Consider the following 20,474-nt stretch of genomic DNA (forward strand, 5'->3'; position numbering starts at 1 on the left):
AAAAGGAAGCTATTGGCAATATTCCAACACTGAATATGATGTTAGCTCAGCAGTGAAATAAGCTCAATCAGTCATTTTCAGACCCCATAAATGAAAGGTACAGCCACTTATATAATAGAACAGTAGCATTCATAGATGAAAAATAAGTATTTTTGTATTTCACAGCTGAGAATAATTAAACACAACTGACATAAACAAACCATTCACATCACCAGGAGACCGTTGTCTAATGTTAAAAAGTGAATTCTAAGAAGTCACTCAATTTAGAGGTGATACCAGGTTCCAGTCGCAGGATGTTTTCTTCTTTTTTTTTTCTTTTTTTCTTTTTTTTTTTACACATTTAGGCCTTTGATTGTTGTTTTGGCAAAATAGCTATAACAAGAGAGTAACTAGAGAACAGTACTAATGATATAATCTCACTTATGATATCTGATCGAATACAACATACATTGGTATTACTTGATACCATATTTGAAATATACCTCTAAAAATGTGGCCTATATCACCTATGCACACAAACCTTCAAAATGTGTCCTTTGCTGAGGGGTGTACTGTGAATAACTACTATATTCTTATTATAAGTAATTGGCCTTAAACATACACGGTTCAGTGCTGCATTGAAAGCTGACAAGTAGCAACACTTTCTGGGGTTGCAGAAAATAAGAAGAGCAGTCATGCGAGTAACAAGTGAAAATTGAGTTTACCAAGAATGGATATGAGTGTGCAGTTTATTTAGTTTGAGCCAATTCCTCTCAGAGTACTTCCTTTTATGGATGATGATTTTGTTCTCAACATCTAAGACCTGTTTTTTAAAGTGGAGCAGGTTTTTACTGGCTTCAAAACAGGAGAACACAAACACTGCTGCCCTCCCTGAAGAGAGCGGTGAAGCAGAGTTTCACCACAAGTGAAAGCACAGCAGCCTGTTATCATGGGGGTCCTGGATTTGACAAGGTGTTTATGTGCCTGTGCACCACTGACTGTATATAAATATGGATGACACATCTCCACTTCCTACTGCTATGCAAAATGCCAAAATTTGAAGCCAAAATATCAACTTTCCGAGAGCTGCCATCTTGCTTGTATGAAGTCATTTGGAGCCAGAGTCTGCACAGTAGAGTTGGGTGGTGGTATGACAGCCCACAGGACACTCCCTCTTAGTCGTCCCACCACCTGACGGAGGTTTGAGAGCGGCCATCACAGCTTTCAGTCATGATGTCACACCCCCTTTTTATATCGCCAAATAACTAGCTAAAAACAAACCTCTCAGAAAAAAGAGCTCTTGAACATACTATACAGCCCTGTGATAAGAACTACCTAAAATGACAGAGTCTGGTAACCAGGTTTACTCTATTGAGCGGACTTGTGTGCTAGAATGTGTAGAGTCCATCCAGTAATTCTTCCACTCTGCAGAACATGGGAGTGACCTTGATGGCATCAGAGAAGGCCAGCTCCAGATGGTGAGCCATGCAATGCACACCCACAACATAAGCCTTGTCTCCTCTCAGTCTCGTCATGACACTCGTCACATGATTGCAGCCCCATCCGTGGAACAGGCTACAAGCTTGCTCTCCCACCCCTTGCAAGCAGCATCCATTTGACATTTTAATGTCCTGGGCTATGTGGGCAGCACTGACAGCACAATCAGTGGATCCATCTGACATTACTGAACAGAATTTGGTGTCCTCAAAATCCTCTTGGACCTTTCTTCATTCAGCTTCTGCACTGTACTTTATAAAAAATCTACACTCCACTTCATTTCTGTAGGTGTTCCCCGCAACCACTCCTTCTAGGTGTTAGGGCCGAGACCATGTATCTGCTTTAGTTTTAGAAAATAATTATCCTCATTGAGGGAGGACCTGGATTTCTAAAGTTGTAAAGATTATTCTTTTGTTAATCAGATTCTGTTTGTTGAAATTCTTGCATATTTTTCCAAAATCATAGTTCAAAGTTCATTAAATTTGCAGGCAAACGCTATGGCCTACAATATCAGTCAAACCAACGGCACGTTAAGATACTGATGACGGGATGTCATTAACCTCAGATTTAGCTACATTGAGCACAGCTGTTTAACTCAGGAATCAGTGTGTGGACACAACGGAAAATGACAACATGGTAGCAGTATCAGAAGCACTCTTCGACGTGTGAGGTAAGTATTAATTTTATTGGAAAATGCCAGCTATGCAACTTGTTTGTTGTACAACATTTTGTTTAAACATATGGTGACGTTTTGTAAGTGTAAAGGTAGCATTAGCTCTTACATATAACTGTTAGCACTCGCTAGCTAGTATCATGCACCCTACATGTGAGATGAAGTGACCTGAATCTGTTTCTCAGCAACGCTATCTAGTTTTCTCGATTTAACATTACGTTATTCACTTTACATGGAGTAGAAATAGCCTGAATTGTTGAAGTTAAGCTGGCCAATTTACCACATGCTAGTCTCATAAACCATGGCCGCTTATGGCCACTCATAGTCTCATAAACCAAGCTAACGTGTTATGTTAATGCATAAAAAATATTGTCATTTAATAACTGGTTAATTTTTCATCATATTCAGCAAATTTTATTGATTTGACCTTTAAGTAAATAGCCAGAAAGAGCTAATGGCTAAAAGGAATCTAAAATAACAAAAAAATACAGCCATTTGTGGTATATGTTAGCCAGGTAAGTTTAAACAATGAAATACTTTAATGAAATTTTGTTGATTATAGGTAATTGGATGATTTTATCACAGACTGATGAGTACTACAGAATGTATTGCAAAGGAACGATGTAATAACATGTACATAAACATTGTATTTGGTCTTATTTACTCTTGCGGGAGTTCTCAGACACACCACTGCCTGAATAGAGGGATCAAGCCCTGGATACTGGCCCTAGTCACCCTAGTCATCCTAAAATTAGTCATTGTCACAGTTTGAACATTGGCACAAGTTTGTACATGGCAGCTCATGCAGTTTGCATGTGCATCTACCCTTAACACAATTTGTTTTTTTTTACATGAGCAATGCACAAGCTCCAGTATTGCCTCTGTCTCTTGATGCTCTGGTTTCTGTATGTCACATACAAAATGAAGCTCTGTTGACTTGGTTGCCTTGGCTGAGTTAACTAATGTCCTCAGTACATAGTTAGCACATATGTTGGCTGTGGCTTTAGCTGCTGCACCAGAGCCATAGCATTCCAAATCTTTAGCCTTTACACCTTTTTGTTTTGCCCCCAGTAAATATTTGGCAACATTGTCTGATGCTTGTAGGCCAGAGGAGATTTGATAAGAGACTCTCCATCCAGGGGGTTGAAAAGAATGACCATATTTTGGATAGTGGCCCTAATGTTCATCATATCAGCCTGATCTCTTTGCATTTTGATGTTATCCGGCTCAGAATTTAGATGCAACACTGGACACTGTCCAGCCATTGTTTTACATTCAAGTGTGATGGCTGCCCACTCATGTTGTGATAGGGTCTATCAGTGAACTGTACCCTTGTTTAAAGAGGACCCACTGATTCCTCCTTTTGTCTTTGAATCGCGATTGGTTGTTTGTTCAATGACTTGGTCACATGCAGTGCCAGCATAACCATGCCTTTGATGCCTTTGTACCACAAAGTCACCTGAAAGAAACTGCTGGTGTGCTGAAGGATGTGTGTTTTCCACATTGGTCATTTCAACCTAATACGCTGTTAGATACCTGGCATAACTGACCTTGTCACATGCAAAAAACCAGGGCAGCATATATTGCACGGTTGATAAATGGAGAGCCCAGTTCCCCTCTCGAGTTGCCTTGATGAAGAGAAGCAGATTTTCCACCATTTATATGTATGTGCTCCAAAATGTGAAGGTCTTGTTGGTGTTGTTTTTTCCTGCAAATTCTTCATACCCTTTCAGAAATTGCAGAAATGCATCAGATGTAAGCATGACATTGAAATCCTCACTTGGAAAGGTCTTTTGCAACTTTTAAAGTTGCTGCATGGTCCTCTTGTGTGAGAGTGTCCCGGTATGCCTGCCAGCACAATCTCTGGAGTGCTTTCATCAGGAGCTTGTGTGCCCATATGCTCCTGTTGTAATGATGGCCTGTGATGACTCCATCGATAGAGCCTGCATCCACAAGTTCAGATTTGATCATGATATCCTGAAAGCCTGCATCAGCAACAAGCTTCCCAATACAGGAAAGATGTGCCATGGCTGTGTGAAACTCTCTCATCCTTAATACAAGTCTTTCTGAGTAAGAGCTTGTCTGCCAATGGATTTCTTGGGCTTTGGCATATATGGCTTGATCCATAATTATCACCATTTCTTCTTGTTTCAGGCTGCCAGCAATAGCAGTGGAGTGGCTCAGGATGGTGTGGACAGTGTTGAGATCTGTTGGGCTGGCATCAACTGGTAGGTAGCCTACATTTGTAGAGGGTAGGATTGTGCCCTGCTTGAACATGATGTTAAAACCTGTCCATCCAGGAAGGACTATCCCTTGGGCCTCAGGTCCTTTCACGAAGAAGAATATAGCATCAATTCTTCTTCCAGTTGTTTGGGCATATCTGTATTTGTCCTGTTGGAGATCTACCTTGAGCACAAAATATTGTGGACCAGGCCTCTTTCCTTGTGTGTAAGTCAAAAAGTTTAGTGGAGGAGGATGAACGATTCACTCTCTTGTTCTTTGTCTGGATAGTGTCTCATGTAACAATGCTGAATCACTAGCCATGGCCTGCTGAATAATTATGCCATTGGTGTTGTTCCTTCACCTGAAAGTGTCTCCTCTCCAAAGTCATTATTATCCGAGACAAGTGTGGCAGGTAATTCAACCCTGATGTTTTCTGGGATGTATATTTCTCCTCTCTCAATTTGTAGGTGTGTAAGGGCTGTATCATGCTCAAGAACCTGGGAATTAGATGAGCAATGGTCAAGACCATTCAACAACCCTATAAGCTATGCTGAGCCTGTCATATGCTGAACTACCATCGCAAGAGAGCACTGTGTTGGCATGAGCCACCGTCCTTTGGTTGTCAAGGTAGTGATTTCCTGAGAAGTAGACACTATCTTTCTGCTGTCCTCTAAAGTGACCCCAACACGTTCAGTGTCTGACGGTTGTGTTGAAATTCCAGATGCCCATTTGACAAAGTTAAAAAGTTGGTCAGGAACTAAATGTAGGGCATTCTCCAGTGTAAGGTTATTTGCTGTTGGAGGCCAGGGGAGCTTTGGCGGCATTTTTTCTGTCTTATGAATTATGTCCTTAAGTGTGAGAGCTGCATGATATAATAGCCAAGAACTATCTGTTGTGATGGTGGCATTATCAAGCTGCCCTTGACTTGTCACTGGTGTTTCTGCTTCATTGTCTTCAGATGAGAAAGAGGAGGAGGAGGTGGCAACTTCATGAATGATCTCCTCAGCTGTCAGATCATCAACATACACAAAGTATGTTGTAGATGCTTTTTGAAATTTTAAGAAAGGATGTCTTTTGAAGTCTTGCCTTTAGTGAGTGAGCCTTGTATGTTGAAATATCAACACCATCCCTTTCTTTTACAATGTCTTAAAAAGCATATTCAGCTTTGACAGTCTAAGCACCTCCGTTTTTTTAAAAGATTCTCTTTAATTACTGTTTCAGAGAAATACTTGTACCTATTTACATACAAGTTGCTTTCTGTTCCCCCTCCCTTTTTTTTTTAGACACGTACCAAGTATAGTCTCTGAAGCAGGTGAAATGGTATCGTGCTTCACTGGCCACTAAGTCCCTGTCTCAAATGTGTAGAAGCAGACTCTCATCTTTTCTTCCTTGAGCTGCAAGAAGCAACTTCCCTGCAGTGAATGTTTCACACTGAATCCGTTTTTCTTTTATTCTTTTCTGGCTGTATTATTCATATTTGTTTTTTTCATGTTTGCAAATTATGAATTGTACTGGAAGCAGGTGTGGTGCCCGCTTGGATGTGTAGAAGTTGCTGTTGTGTGACCTTAAAGCTCGTGTCTTCGCTGGAGTTTCCTCACCATCCTCTCTCTTTTTTTCTACCTCTAGCACTAAAAAACAAGATGATGACGACCATAGATTTAAGCTTCAACTTGTTTTGAGGCTGTGCACCCCTCTCTCTCTCACCTACATCATCACTGATTGAAGAAATCAGGTTAGTGACACTACAGTTATTGTATGTAAAGACCCTTACCCATCCTCTATAGCTTTAAGTTTGAAGATGCAGTGCTTTCCCTATAAATATGGTCCCCAAAACTACTGATGGTATCATGGGGAGGTGCTGTGCCAAATGAGTTGTCATGGAGGATTTCGTGCATCATTGAAGAAGTAATACTGCCGCCATTATTCTTACCTATTTTTTCTGTTATCTTCTTTTGTTAGTTATCTTAATCACTGATCATCCAGTTTATGTAACACAGTATATGAATTTTTTAAAACATGGTTTACTACTTATATGGCAGAAATAAGGGGTAGTAATGCTCGCATGTTTTTCTTAAATAGGTCCCATAGATCACCTATTCTATCCCAGCAACTATGGGAAAAAGTAGCAGGTGTGTAAAAATCTTGTGATTTTACTTTTGTGTGTGTCAACTGAATAGATAACCTGAGATTAAATGGAGCCAACAGCCTATGTCTTTTCCCTGGCTGTTTTTAATGGTTGTATTTTTAATATTACTAAGCACTTCATTGGACATTGGACTTAAAAAGTAAATGTGAATGAGTGAGGAGCTTAATTATGTTGTGCATCTCTTCATCTCAGGTGTCCACTGCAGCTAGGTGTGCACATGCCTCTCTCCTGTGACAGAATCAGGCGGGTGAGAATGCAGTGATCTATGATCTGTGATTTATCAAATAGATGACCTCCTCAATCCTTCAAATTGAGCTCTTTAACTTCTTAAAGCCTCTGGAAATTTGTGGCATACGTGACATGCAGATTTTCGTGTCCGAGGGCACTACTTTGTTTTTAAATAATTTTAAATGATTAATTATAAGCATCATTTTATTCTATAAAACCTATTTAATTTGAACATATTTCCAGTTTATCATATAAATTATATATATTTTATGTTTTTCCATCTCAAACCCTCAAAATGTCAGGCGGCACAACCGTCCGAGCAAGTTAACACTATATGAAATGTATTAAATATGTAATTTAAAATATGAATTAATATAACATTAATATGGGGGCATAATTTTATATTGAAAACCTTTCAAATAAACAAACTTTAATAGTTTAATTGTTCTTAAATTGTTTGGAATATTAAAAACAACTTTGTCCGGAAATATGCATATCTGAAATGTCAGGGTGGCGCAACTGCATTCATACAACTTTTATTTTGAATTGAAGAGAGAGATGAGTAAACAGGATATTGCATCATCTAAGGGATCCCAACTGACCTTGACTGATGAGTGAAAGGTATGTAAATCTCTCTCATATATTGCTAAAAAATAGCTATTTTCTCTTCATAGTTAGACTTGTACTGTTTACATGTTAGGTGGTACAACCAATATAAAACTAAGAAAAAGTTGTTTTAATCTAAAACTCTTTATTGTATTGTAAAAATGAATGAACTAGCTAGCAAAGTCAAAAGGTTAAATAAGTGTCCAAGTAGATGCCTGAATAATTGAGAAATAATAGAAAATGTCAGGTGGCGCAACCAGTAAGTCAAGTAGCGCAACCAGAAGGAATGTCCTTTCTTGATTAAATAAACATGTTAAACTGAGATATACAAATGTATATCATTAAAGATATTAAAGATATTAATTAAATGTACATTAATAGTTACCATACACTATATATACACACTATATAATATTTTTTATTAAAGATATTAAATATATTTATTAAATGTACATTAATATTACATTGTGTATATATATATACATATATATGATTTTTTATTATTACATTCTTAACTGTCCTCATTCTTCCCTATGACTGAGGAGGAAGTCTCCAAACTTCTTCTAAACTCTCGTCCCACTACCTGTCCACTGGACCCAATACCAACCAACCTGCTACAGAATATTTCCCCCACAATAAACTCCTCACTTACAACTGCTGTTTTCCCCACCACCTTTAAGCAAGCTCGAGTCACCCCTCTGCTCAAAAAACCTACACTCAACCCAGCTCAGGTTGAAAACTACAGACCAGTTTCACTCCTGCCCTTCCTGTCAAAAGCACTTGAGCGCACAGTCTTTAACCGCGCTCAGTTAGAGCTGCTGGTCAGTCCTCCGCCCTTTTGCTACTGGATCTGTCAGCTGCCTTTGACACAGTTAACCACCAACTCCTCCTCTCCACGATCACTGAGCTTGGTATCTCAGGATCTGCCCTCCGCTGGTTCATGTCCTACCTGTCAGGGAGATATTTTAGAGTATCTTGGAGTGAAGAAATGTCCAAATTGCACAGCTTATTGCACAGGGGTTCCTCGAGGGTCAGTGCTTGGTCCCCTTCTCTTCTCATTATACACCACCTCACTTGGCGCAATCATCCACTCCCATGGTTTCTCACACCATTGCTATGCTGACGACACCCAGCTCTTCCTGTCATTCCCACTGGAAGACCACACAGTCCCCACTAGGATCTCTTCATGCCTTGCCGATATATCAGCATAGATGAAAGAACGCCACCTTCAGCTTAACCTCTCTAAGACCGAGCTCCTTGTCATGCCAGCCAGTCCTTCCATACAACAGGCTTACTAGCAGGCCTCCCTGCATGTACACTTAAACCTCTGCAGATGATCCAGAACGCAGCAGTACGTCTGGTCTTCAATCTGCCCAAAACAGCACATGTCACCCCGCTGTTGATAGCCCTCCACTGGCTCCCAGTTGCTCCCCACATCAAATTCAAAATCCTGACACTTGCTTACAAAATAGCAACTAAAACGGCTCCTGCCTACCTGAACTCCCTCATTCAGGTCTACGCTCCCTCCCGCCCACTACGCTCTGCCAACGAAAGGTGCCTGGTACCACAACAGGGCCCTAAGTCACAAGCTAAACTCTTCTCCTCTGTAGTTCCCCGGTGGTGGATCTGCAGAGTCCCTCTCAATCTTTAAGAAAAGACTAAAGACCAAGCTCTTTTGCAAACACCTCTGCACTTGATGAACTGTAGGGAGAGGGAAAAAAAAACATGCTTCTATGCACTCTAATCATTGCCTTGTTGCACTGCCTGTTGGCATCTACGTCCTATTGGGCCCAAACTTAAGCTTTATGGCACTTACTGGTGTTGTTGTCTCCTGACTAGATCCCTGCTTGTGTTATATCAGTCTCATATGTACGTCGCTTTGGATAAAAGCGTCTGCTAAATGAAAAATGTAATGTAATGTAAAAAGGAAAGAAAGGTAACACATGTAGATAAGCCACAATTTGTTAATTTTGTACAGCAGTCAGTCAGACTTAAAATTAGAACATTTCAGTTAACCTTAGTGTTTGTTTTTATAGTTATCAAAAGAGGAGGAGAGAGGGAAAAATTGTGAAGCCCCCAATCAGCCAGCTGTCTAGAGCAGAACAGGATAAAGTCAGGAAACTGGAAGCAAGATCAAAGAAATAGCAGGGAAAGGAAAAGGGCTATGGTGGAGATCTTGAATTTTACTCCAGAGTCGCTGGACACAACTCCCATTGCAGTAGCACCTGAGTCACTTGATCAATGGAGCCTATTCAGTTTCAACTGTGTCATTTTTGTCATGTAACGTTGCCAAAACAATGTTCTTTCTCATCAGTTTAGTACAGTTTACTTAAATGAATTGAAAACCAGTTTTTATCTGTGGCAGTTTCTACTGAATATGAAATGCAGTTTTTGTATATAATGTTGCCCAAACAATGTTGTTTCTTATCTGTTTAGCACAGTTTAGAAAATTATAACAAGTTTTTATATTTACCAATTTATACTTGAACAGACCCAAGACACCTGGGATTTTTTATTCTGTGAAAAAAAATGCAATTATTCATTATTTGTTGTTGTTACGTTATTATTATGAATCTTGTCAGGCGGCGCAACCACATTGTCAGGTGGTGCAACCAGGTAAAATACTAATTTATACCAAGACATGGGAGATTGACATGAACAAATGTTTGTAAATTGTGATGTAAACAATCATTCTATACAACAATATACTTTTTAAATTTGTAAAGTATTTATTCACATTTTAAATCTAAAGTTGAATGTTGGAAAACCAAAATACCCACCCCTTACAATAAAGAATCCATAAGTTACCTTTAATGCCCAGCTCAACTACAAAATAGTAATGTTTTAGGCAGAGTAGACACTCTCAGGTATACTTGCTAAAAAAATTACTTTAAAAAAAAAGAAGGAAGTGTGTTTTTTTTTCAAGAAACTTTTGGCTGTGCCACCTGACATTTTTTGGCTGGTGAAATTGCAAATATAGTCTAAAACTGAACTAAATCCCTGTAAATGTTGTGCAACCATTAAGACTTGTTTAAACACACTCCAATACACTTCCAATATCAAATAAATGTATTCTGTACATGTTTAACATTTTATTAAAAAAAAAAAAAAAGGCTTATTTGTCATTGACCCAATAGTAAAAATGCATATACGATATCAAAGTTGAGTGTCTCATTGAGCATCCTAAAAAATCTGAGTAAAAATAAATGTTCATAACTATTAGAAAACCTATCTCAAAAAACAGCTCATTTTCATGTTTAGGCCATTTCTCAAGACTGTGTGGGTGTGGCAGCTGACGTTTTGATTGACATCTCGCTTGTTTTAACTCCACCGGTTACACACAACAATGGTGCAAGGGAGAATCAGCGTAGTTCGGCCCTATATGTTTGAGCCGTCTGATTCAGAATCAGAGAATGAAGCAGAGGCCCTGCCATCTGAAAATTATTCATTTCAATTGGTCACTGAATGGTGAGTAACAAAATGCTTTGCTATCCTTATTACTCCTGAGTAGATAGTTAGTTCTAAAATGATAAGTAGGCTTAAATAAATAAATACAATGTAATTTTGCCCTAGAACAGGTGTTACCTACTACTACTACCTATTACACTAGAACAACTGCAATTATTGCACTAGTATGAATGTAATTATGTGCTAGAACATTATTTTGCTATGTTATTACTGACAGGTATGCGTCTTAGCAGAGTGCCCAGGGCTGTTAGCTCTCATGTCCTGTTCCTGTTCCTTCTGCTCTAGGTCCAGAAAATGGCTTGCCTCATCCATTTTCCATTTGTGAATGAGGTTGAATATAGATCGAAATGGTCTTCACACACAGAGCTGAGAGAACCTGGTAAACACATCATTGATATTGGTCAATAACTGTAGACTGCGCTGAAATGACAGCTGTCACACAAATTTATATTTTTCTTACTGAAACTTATAATTTCTGTCATACCTTATTTGTCTGGATCATAACGAACCCTGTGAAATAAACAGCAGCGGACAAATGGATATTCCCTTCAGGGGCACTGCCAATAAGTGGTTGGCTGTTCCACTTCCTGGTGTACATGCAGTTCTGATGCATGCATCTCTGGTCCACAGACAGGAAAGTACCTCTTGTGTATGTTTTCATCACACAGGATCTTGAACATACAGGGCAGATCTTGAACAAATCCAGCAGGCAGTCTTCATACATGATGTACTTTGGCATGTCTTGGAGTGATTTGACAGGTGGTCTATTGAAGCTAGAAAAAGGCAAGATATAAAATTTCATGACATTCATGATATGTTCATAACGGTAAACATGCAGTCACATAGCACAGACAGCATATGCTTGACTTACTTCTTGGTTGTAGAGTCACCAGCATCTGTCATGCTTGGAAGATATGTGGAATCATCCTGGTCCATGACTATGGTATCCTCAAAATTCAGAAAGGATGGCGTATGTGATAAGTCCACATACGCCACATATATATGGAGGGTGGCGAGTCACATCACCCGGCCACTTTCCGAGGTGTTGAAGTGAGGTGTGGCACAGCCCTGATGGTCTCACTGCCCACACCAATTGTTGAAGTTGAGACCTTGGCTTGACAGGCTGCACAAATTAGTTAGGAATTAATTTAATGCAAAATTATTGTAACTTTAACATACTGGTAGTTAATCTGTCTATTTTATTTTACCATTATGTATTTAGTAAAGATAAAAAAAGAACAATGAAATCCATTTAAGCTACTCAAGCTACTATTCACAATGATGGCTGCATCGTCATTATAAGAAAGTAATACACATGCTTGTACACACAAACGTACTGTGACACATACAGAGCTAATGAGCAGGCAAATAGCAACATATACTACATACAATACACCAATACAACAAATATTAGACAGAACACCATGGTTGGTTCAAACTGAACATGAAGAGAACTCTATGCATAGGCAATTTATGAAATCTGAAAACACAAAAGTATGAGTAGCTTCATACCTTGGCTCCTTTTCTTCTCTAAGGTTCCTTTTGACAGCTTTGTGCTTGCAGACTTGCTTCTCTGGGCTATATTGATCTGGCATCCAATCTCCCGGCTAGTAATGCAAGGCTCAGGCTCCAACTCACAATGGCACCCAACACTGACACTCATTTTGGTGTGGGATGTCAAAATCTGTGCGGATGTAAGATAATTTTGAATTTAGGCTAACTTCATTTGCCAAATTACATTCAAGAATGTCATCTAGGTAGCTATGTACAACTTGCTAATAATAAACGTTAATATAGCACATATATGACATATAACACAGACTACCTGCAAAGTTAATTTCAGCTGATGTAATGTTATCTTAGACAATTTAGGTAACTGTAATTACCTGGTTTGCGCAAGACAAGTGAGCCACATCATGGTAGCAATACACCAATTTTAGCTACAAATCAGCGGGGCTAAATGTCAGCAGTATAGCAACAAAGTTACATAACCTTAAATATAGTCTAATAATATGCTGATAAGTTTGTTACATATAACATATAGCTTAACTTTACAGTTAGCCACTCACATTATCAATCTCCATGTTCATGACATCAAGAATATGTGAAGTCTGGAGAATGACAGGCTGAAGTGGAGGGAGAGTAGGTACAGCTCCAGCTGCAAGACGTGGCTGTTTTGCAAAACCCATATTTTTCTGGGTGAAATTATTGAACCAGCTTAGGGGAAATGAGCACTGCATAGCTGGGATTTTTTCTGGACAAATATAACACAGCTCACCAAAAACTCGGTCCACTGATTCTTCAAGTCCACCGCAGTTGGAAAATAAAAGAATGACACGTCATCTTCACTGGTGGAAGCGCACCTAGGGACAGCACAAATAAGCATAATGGGGCGGAAGGCAGGGAAGGAGAGAGAGAGAGAAAGATCGATAGATAGAACAATAGTTAGATCGATCGATAGCTAGGTAGATAGATAGATAGCAAGCTAGAAAACAGTTAGATAGATAGATAATCAGATAGATGCAATATATAGTTAGCTTATTGTGGGCGGGAGCAGAGAGGTTTGTTGCATCAATTTGGGTGGGACAACTGATGTGAATTTTTTATGATTATTTCGTGGAATTAATTATGTGATGTCCAAGCATAACCACACCCAATTCAAACCCAATATCAGGAAAGTAGACAAAAATTAAAATGACAATATTTCAATTATTATTATTTAATTATTTCGATTGAAACTAATTTGTAATACTTTTAGATCCTTACTATTATACATAAGACCATAAATTACATAGTTAGAAGGTTATTGTGGATTTGGGTTTCCAGTGGCTTTAAGCCTGAGAGCCCCCACTGGCAGGGGTAGGGCTGCCCACACGTAAGCACGTGTCACAGGGCATTTAAACGCAAGAATGGAACAGCAAGCTTGTGCTGTAACAGAGTTACACACAATAAACTTTGATTCCCAAAAATGTAATGTGTGAAATATCATTGTGACTTCCTCCTAATTTCCATTCTTTGTTTTATCTACAGATTCACAATTCAAGATTCACAGCTGAAGTTCAAGATCCACATTCAGAGCAATATTCTTTGCATGACACCAACCCTCTTCTGCAGTCTTTTTTTGAATTAAAAGTGCTCATTTTATCTTTGTAATGTTGGTGAATTGGCTGTAGCAGTCGCTGTGATACCCAGTGTTAGCTGGTATAGCAGCAGGTTCCTGGGTTTCCAGATTGGAAACCTCTGGAGCACTGCCTCTTCAGCGACAACACTTTCTCTGGTATCAAGGTCTCTCCATAGAAAAACTGAATTAATACATTTTTTCCATCCTGTGTCTGTAAAGGGGATTATTGGACCATTTTTCTCTACTACATGCATACAGCATTCCATTTCTGTGATGTTTGCTAGCAAACATAGATGGGTGCAAGAGTAGTGGCATGTTTTTACGACATTATGCTCATCATTTTGACAAGTGATTGACAGGTGAATTTCCCGAACAATACAATGGACCTCAGATTTGTGAAATCAGATATATTTATTGTGTGAAAAGCTCAAAAAAGAAAATTTTCTCACATAAAAAGTTCTCACATAAAAAGTAAGGATGACTGGATCTTCAACTTCACTCATTGATTTAGTAAAAACAGGGATTGAAGCATTTAATTCCGGGATCTAGTACCTACACTGGCAATTTTTAAAAAAAATTTTGGCAATTGTCCAAGCACGTCATTGGATGAGAACTATGAATATGTCATGTGTGTCGGACCTCAAACTTGGAGTAAAGTAACTTGGATAAAGTTACAGATAAACAACAAATGTGAAAGAGGTACGAGCGGCAACAATTTTTATTTCATTTGTTGAAAACTGACTAGTTCATCCAACTCTGAGTGATCGGGACGTGTATGTGCAAGATGCATGAGAATCTGGGTTTTCTCGTGCAGAAGCTGCACCACTTGAAAGTGATCAGCACTGTCAATCTGGATGACCTTGTGAAAGCCATCACATGTGACACAGACAGTATAAAGTACATGTACGTAGAATGTTCTGAGTGCAAGGACCTCTCTTGCCAGTACAATGCAGAGAGTCAAGCGACTTATCTCCAGTGGGCAATAGGGAGCACAGGAATGATCCAATGGCAAAACCTCTAAAATAACAATCAAAAAAAGAGTTCCAGGTCATGCAACAGGAACTGCTGGAACAGCTGAACCTGCTGGTACATAGGCTTAAGAGACTGACTTACAACATCAAGAATCAGTTTACCCACCACAGGGCACTGAGAAAAGGCTTGAAAGCACAAATATGCTTAACTATGTTGACTTTTCTGAAAATTACCTCTGCAAGTACTGCTCAGAAATACAGGCAGTCCACTTCGGAGCATCACACCAGCAGGGAACATTGCACACGGGTGTGTTTTATGTGCATACAACCCCTCGCCCAACGTCCTTCTGTCCCCCTCAAAACTAAAGGGCCCACCAACAATCTGGCTGCACTTGTCACTAGTGCTTGATTACGTGCAGAGTGCACATCCAGAGGTCACCACAACCCATTTTTACAGTGATGGCCCTTGCACTCAGTATAATCAGCAAGGGAGTTTTTTCATCATTTCACCGAGCTGTTCAGACAAGGACTCCCTGCTGAGATGTGGAACTTCTTTGAGGCGAGCCACGGGAAGGGTGCCCTGGATGGTGTGGGAGGGGCCCTGAAGAGGACGACTGACAGTTTGGTCAACAAAGGGACAGACATCCCTAATGCCACAGAGCTGTTTGCTGTTTTGCAAAAGACAGGCAGTGACCCTAGCCCATGGAGAACTTACATACAGGGATGTCAGCTGCTTGTGCGTGATGACACAAAATCTGAACTGTGTCTTACATTCAGTCATCAACAGATGCTCCCACAGCCACAGAAGTTAAATGGCAAGGTCCTTAAGTTGTTGGCAAATGATGTGTGCTGAAGTACAACAGTGACCTCTGCCATGGCGTCATCACAGATACAAGTGAAACACATGTTGAGGTCCATTGTATGTAGAAGAGTGGGGTCAACAGGTTTTTCTGGCCAGCCTGTGATGACATCCTTTGGTACCTGTTTGAGGACATTGCGTGTATCCCCCGAAGCCAGTCACAGGTCGTCACATGGAGATTGAGAAAGAAGTCTGGGCCACACTATTGGATGTAGTATTTGCAACCGAACCATTTAGTGTATTGTAGACAAGCAAGAATAATTTCAAGTTGATTTTAGGCACTGGTTGTCAATGTAGAGATCTGAGGACTTATGTAATATCTTCAGCTTTTTGTCTTTGTTGTCTGTCTGACCTTTTCTAGAAGATGCAGAGAACTCATACTATGCAGGAGCCAGAAACACCCATCCATGACACGCTGCAGGGGAAGGAGCAAGACACATCTGCCACCCTCTCTATGTCCTCTCTCTCTTTCTGTCTCTCCCCCCTCCCTCCCCCCCTTTCTCTCTCCATCTTCTTTACACGCACATAGCACATCCCTTCAACACAGAAATCTCACACACACATGAACACACAACATGCATGTACAGCCATGTACACTCACGCACATACAAAAAACACACACCCATACACGTATGCACACTCAAACACATGTACGTGTGTATATATATATATATATATATATATATATATATATATATATATATGTACACACACACACACACCGCAATTTTTTTCTTGTGTTGGGTCCATTTATCAAATTGTTTAATAAATGACACTATAAAATATGAAAGTACTTGAGGTTTGTGTCTCTTTTAAAAGGAAAAAATGGCTTTGCATTTTTTAGAAAAATACAACTTGCTTGCATATATAGTGATATTTTATCAGTATTGAAGAAAGATAAAAAAATAATTCAATTAGGAAGGGTTACAACAAGCAAATGGCACCCACTCGGCTGAATGACCCATTTAACCATCAGAGAAGAAATTAGCAACCATAGAGAGAGAGAGAGAGAGAAGGGGTATCTGACTCACCATGGAGATGAAGTATGTTATATGTTAATTTTATATTGTTGAGAAGAGTTCACTTCAGAGCAGCAGCATGTTGGCCGCCGCACTCCACCGTAGTCCTGCTGCGGGTCCAGCCCGGGTAGCTGCGGCACCAAAGCCCAAGGCTGTGCCAGCAGCTCTCCGTCCACTCCGCAGCAGCATCCTCCCGCTGATACGCCCTCCAGTCCAGATCTATTTTCACCGTTTAGCTTAACAGTCCTCAAGAATCCTCGCTCGGCTGCTACAACAAGCTAACTGTTGTGTTGGCTAATGCAAGTAGCTATCTACTGCTCGATTAAAAAAAAGGGAAACATAAATCTAAAACAGGAAATTTGGACTCTATTGAAAAGTCTGAAATAAAATGTAATTTTTTAGTAACGTGTTTAAAAGTAGTTCACAATTTGCATATTGTAATGTCTTTTCTAATATGCTACTGTATGAATCTATTGCTTTACCACCTATGGTGGTAGAGAATTAAAGATAAATTTGAAAACTGTCATTGGACCAATGCTGGGTGTCAATATTGTATTCTGGTTGTTGATTGGTTGGGGAGGACGTCCTCCCTTGCAACATCATTTTACATGTTTTGGCCAATCATAGATAAGCATGAAAAAAATGAGGTACGTCCTCCTCTGCTCTCCTCTCACGACTTCACACACACTGCCCTTTCCCCTCTTTCCTGACCTGCACATGTCGCTGTTGAAGCATTTTAATCAGAATTTCAATAACAGATTTATTTTGACTCTTGCCTCCCAAAAATAGAGGAGGAACAACCTCCTCCTCTGCCTCTATGGACGAGCATCCTCTGGTCCATAGTTATATACAGTCAATGATGCGCACACACACACACACACACACACCTTGTAGTATTTTGGGAGAATGTTTGCTCCAAATCTTTGGGGAACAGGAGGCTTTTTCGCCAGTGTCGCTCATGCTTTTAAAGTCACTCACCACGGGTGAATATGTGTCAGCATTTTAAAAACATTTTCCAGTGCGCCCACTGGAGGAACAGTGAAATGATGTATGGAATCCCAGGGAAAACTCGACTAAAAGGCCAAAGCCTTAAAACACATGCACGCCTCGTCAACTCCAGCAGCCCTTATAGACTGCAGTGTTTGTGACACCCTACCATAGGAAAATACTGCACGTAAAAAACAACATACTGACAGTGCTGCAGTTCTTACAGTTTGTTTTCAGGGTGGCACTTGAGGAAAGGTAAAACTGAAAGGGTTAATCACTGGGGATCATAAAATGCACAGGGAATTTAAGATAAGATTGATCCCTGAGTGGAAAGTCAATGTTACAGCAGCACAGAGACAGACTGAGAGGTAAGAAAAGCCATTAACAATTAAGAACTGTTTGAATTAAATAAAAAAAAATAAAATAAAATAAGAGATTAAAATAAATTAGAGAAAAAGCTATACAAAAATATACACATCACAATACCTTAGACTATATAAGTGAAGTAAGTAAATAAATTGCACACAATGGGGTTTTTTTGTTGTTTGTTTTTCAACGTATCATGGCAAAAAAACTGGTTAAAAGAAACCAATGTTGACTTCTGGAAGGTACAGTGGGAGCATCTGAACTATGGCATCTGAGTGCACAAGTGGCTAAAGTGTAGGACTTAGTCTGAACTCTTACACATGAAATTTCAGTACAGTATAAACAGACAGATATTATATCTAAAAGTTATTTCTGTCCAGGACTTAAGGTGCAGTGTGTAGAATCGTTGCTTTTTCGTCACCTTAGAACGAGCCCTTTACATCTACATAGGGAGCGGGTCCCATGGATGTATTATAAGAGCTGGATACCGGACTAAAAATGGCGCCCATTCAGTCCTATTGGAATTGCTTGCCAAAAAAGTTTCTGGTTTCCAGGTTTGCTTCCGCGCTGTGTGGCCCACTGAATATGTGCAGTAGAGTTCATCCCATCATGCCTTTGGGCTAAGTGAACGAGCGAACCGCGTTCTGGATTTGCACTGCACGTCCTCGAGTGTTAGTGTAGCGGACAAGGGACTGTTTTAAAACTTTCATACAGTCTATGGTTTGACACCATGGATGTATAGAAATGGGAGCAGCAACCAACAATGAAGATAATTTCCCGAAAAGTAACGGTAAGTAATTATTAAACGCTAAAACCGCTGGTATCGTGGTTAATCCGTGTTGAGCGTTAATGTATTTGTGATGTTACAGGGAAAACAAGCATCATGCAGTTGGAAGTTTATTAATGTTACAACGTTAGCCTAAATCCTAATCTAACTCAATCCTAATTAAATAAATTTCTAACTGTCTTTTGGGCATTTCTTTAATGAGCAATGGATTATGTACGTGACATATAACTATGACCTGGCAGGTAGAGTTATGCAGGGCTTAACTGATTTCTTACCTGGCATGATATGGAGTGTCTTCTTTTTAGTAGTTGTGCAGTAATGTAAAGTTATGCATAATTTCCTGTGTTATTACTTACACTTCTATTTTTTACTGTTCTCCACAGCTATATGCTACATTCAGGACTAGAGCTGAGCCAGGGGTTGAGCTCATGGATGTATTATAAGGTGTTATTATGCATTCATGGTTGAGCTCTGACAGCATTCAACTATTAAAAGCATACCCTACACAACACCGTCCTGTCCTATGTGGCATGCCCTGTCCCTCCAATTTGTGCTTGTCAGGATTAAACGATACTCTAATTTGCAATTTAATTTAATTTATACTGGAGTATTTCAAGTAAATTATGTGTTGATTTGGCCATTTGTTTTACACTGTGCTATTTTGTTTTTGATCATTTAAATCTTTCATTGCCTTATACCGCTTTGCTCCACCTAAGCTTTTCAACTTTACTCATATTTAATGTTTTCGAAGTCACTGTTACATATTAAATTGTATTTAACATTGTAAAAAAAGTTAAATAAATAAATAAATAAATAAAGCAAAAAATCAGAAGGTGAAACTCCTTTGTGACTATTTTCTGCCAAACTTTACAAGAGCCACAAGGCTATATAGTTTATAATAGCCAAGCTAATGAGCATGCTTTTGTAACATGTATGTGACATGTATGTATATATAATTTTCAATATGTAAATTAAATTAAATGTTTTAAGGAAATAATCAGCCTTATGGGATGTGTTTATAGTTAGTTTGCACTCACAAAATCAGTAGGCTTTCATATGTAAATTATTAAAAGCTGCATGGTGAGACCCTTCGTTATGAAACAGTTAAACTCTTAGAATATTTCCACAACACTGCAGGATTTCAATGTCCACAAATGCAGCTGTTACAGCATGTTGTTGAATGTCCCAGATATTTGATTTGAGAAATGAAAATGAATCAAAAGGATTTTCAAAAAGATTTAATGCAGATAACCTAATGAACATATAGGCTACTGTGTACACACACACACACACACACACACACACACACACACACACACACACAATAGGGGCCAGGTTGAGGGGTGGGGGATGAACAGTGTGATGAAAAAAACAAACAAACAAACAAACAAAAGCATATAAAACCTATGAACAAAAATGTGATCCTCACATAAATAAGATTTCCCTGGTCTATTTATGGGCTGAATATAAAAACTTTAAACAATAAAACCCACAATCAGGTAGGAAAAACTGCTGGCTCCAATGGGATTAAATGAAAAACAAAA

At 39.3% G+C, this 20,474-nt stretch overlaps 1 long non-coding RNA gene across 3 annotated transcripts; it reads left to right on the forward strand.

The window, feature by feature from the left end:
* The first annotated feature begins 1,374 nt into the window (after positions 1–1,374).
* LOC137187771 (uncharacterized) lies at positions 1,375–16,430 on the forward strand. 3 transcript variants are annotated; one of them, XR_010929277.1, is made up of 9 exons: positions 1,375–1,457; positions 4,304–4,377; positions 4,840–4,999; positions 5,331–5,403; positions 5,656–5,789; positions 5,999–6,104; positions 6,452–6,501; positions 6,711–7,367; positions 16,133–16,430. It is a non-coding gene; the product is annotated as an uncharacterized lncRNA (long non-coding RNA). The 3 variants fall into 3 exon arrangements; XR_010929275.1 differs by lacking the exon at positions 1,375–1,457 and adding an exon at positions 2,058–2,146; XR_010929276.1 differs by lacking the exon at positions 1,375–1,457 and adding an exon at positions 3,917–4,219.
* Positions 16,431–20,474: the final 4,044 nt, after the last annotated feature.

This window comes from Thunnus thynnus, chromosome 1, assembly GCF_963924715.1.
Source record: "Thunnus thynnus chromosome 1, fThuThy2.1, whole genome shotgun sequence".
Classification (NCBI taxonomy): domain Eukaryota; kingdom Metazoa; phylum Chordata; class Actinopteri; order Scombriformes; family Scombridae; genus Thunnus; species Thunnus thynnus.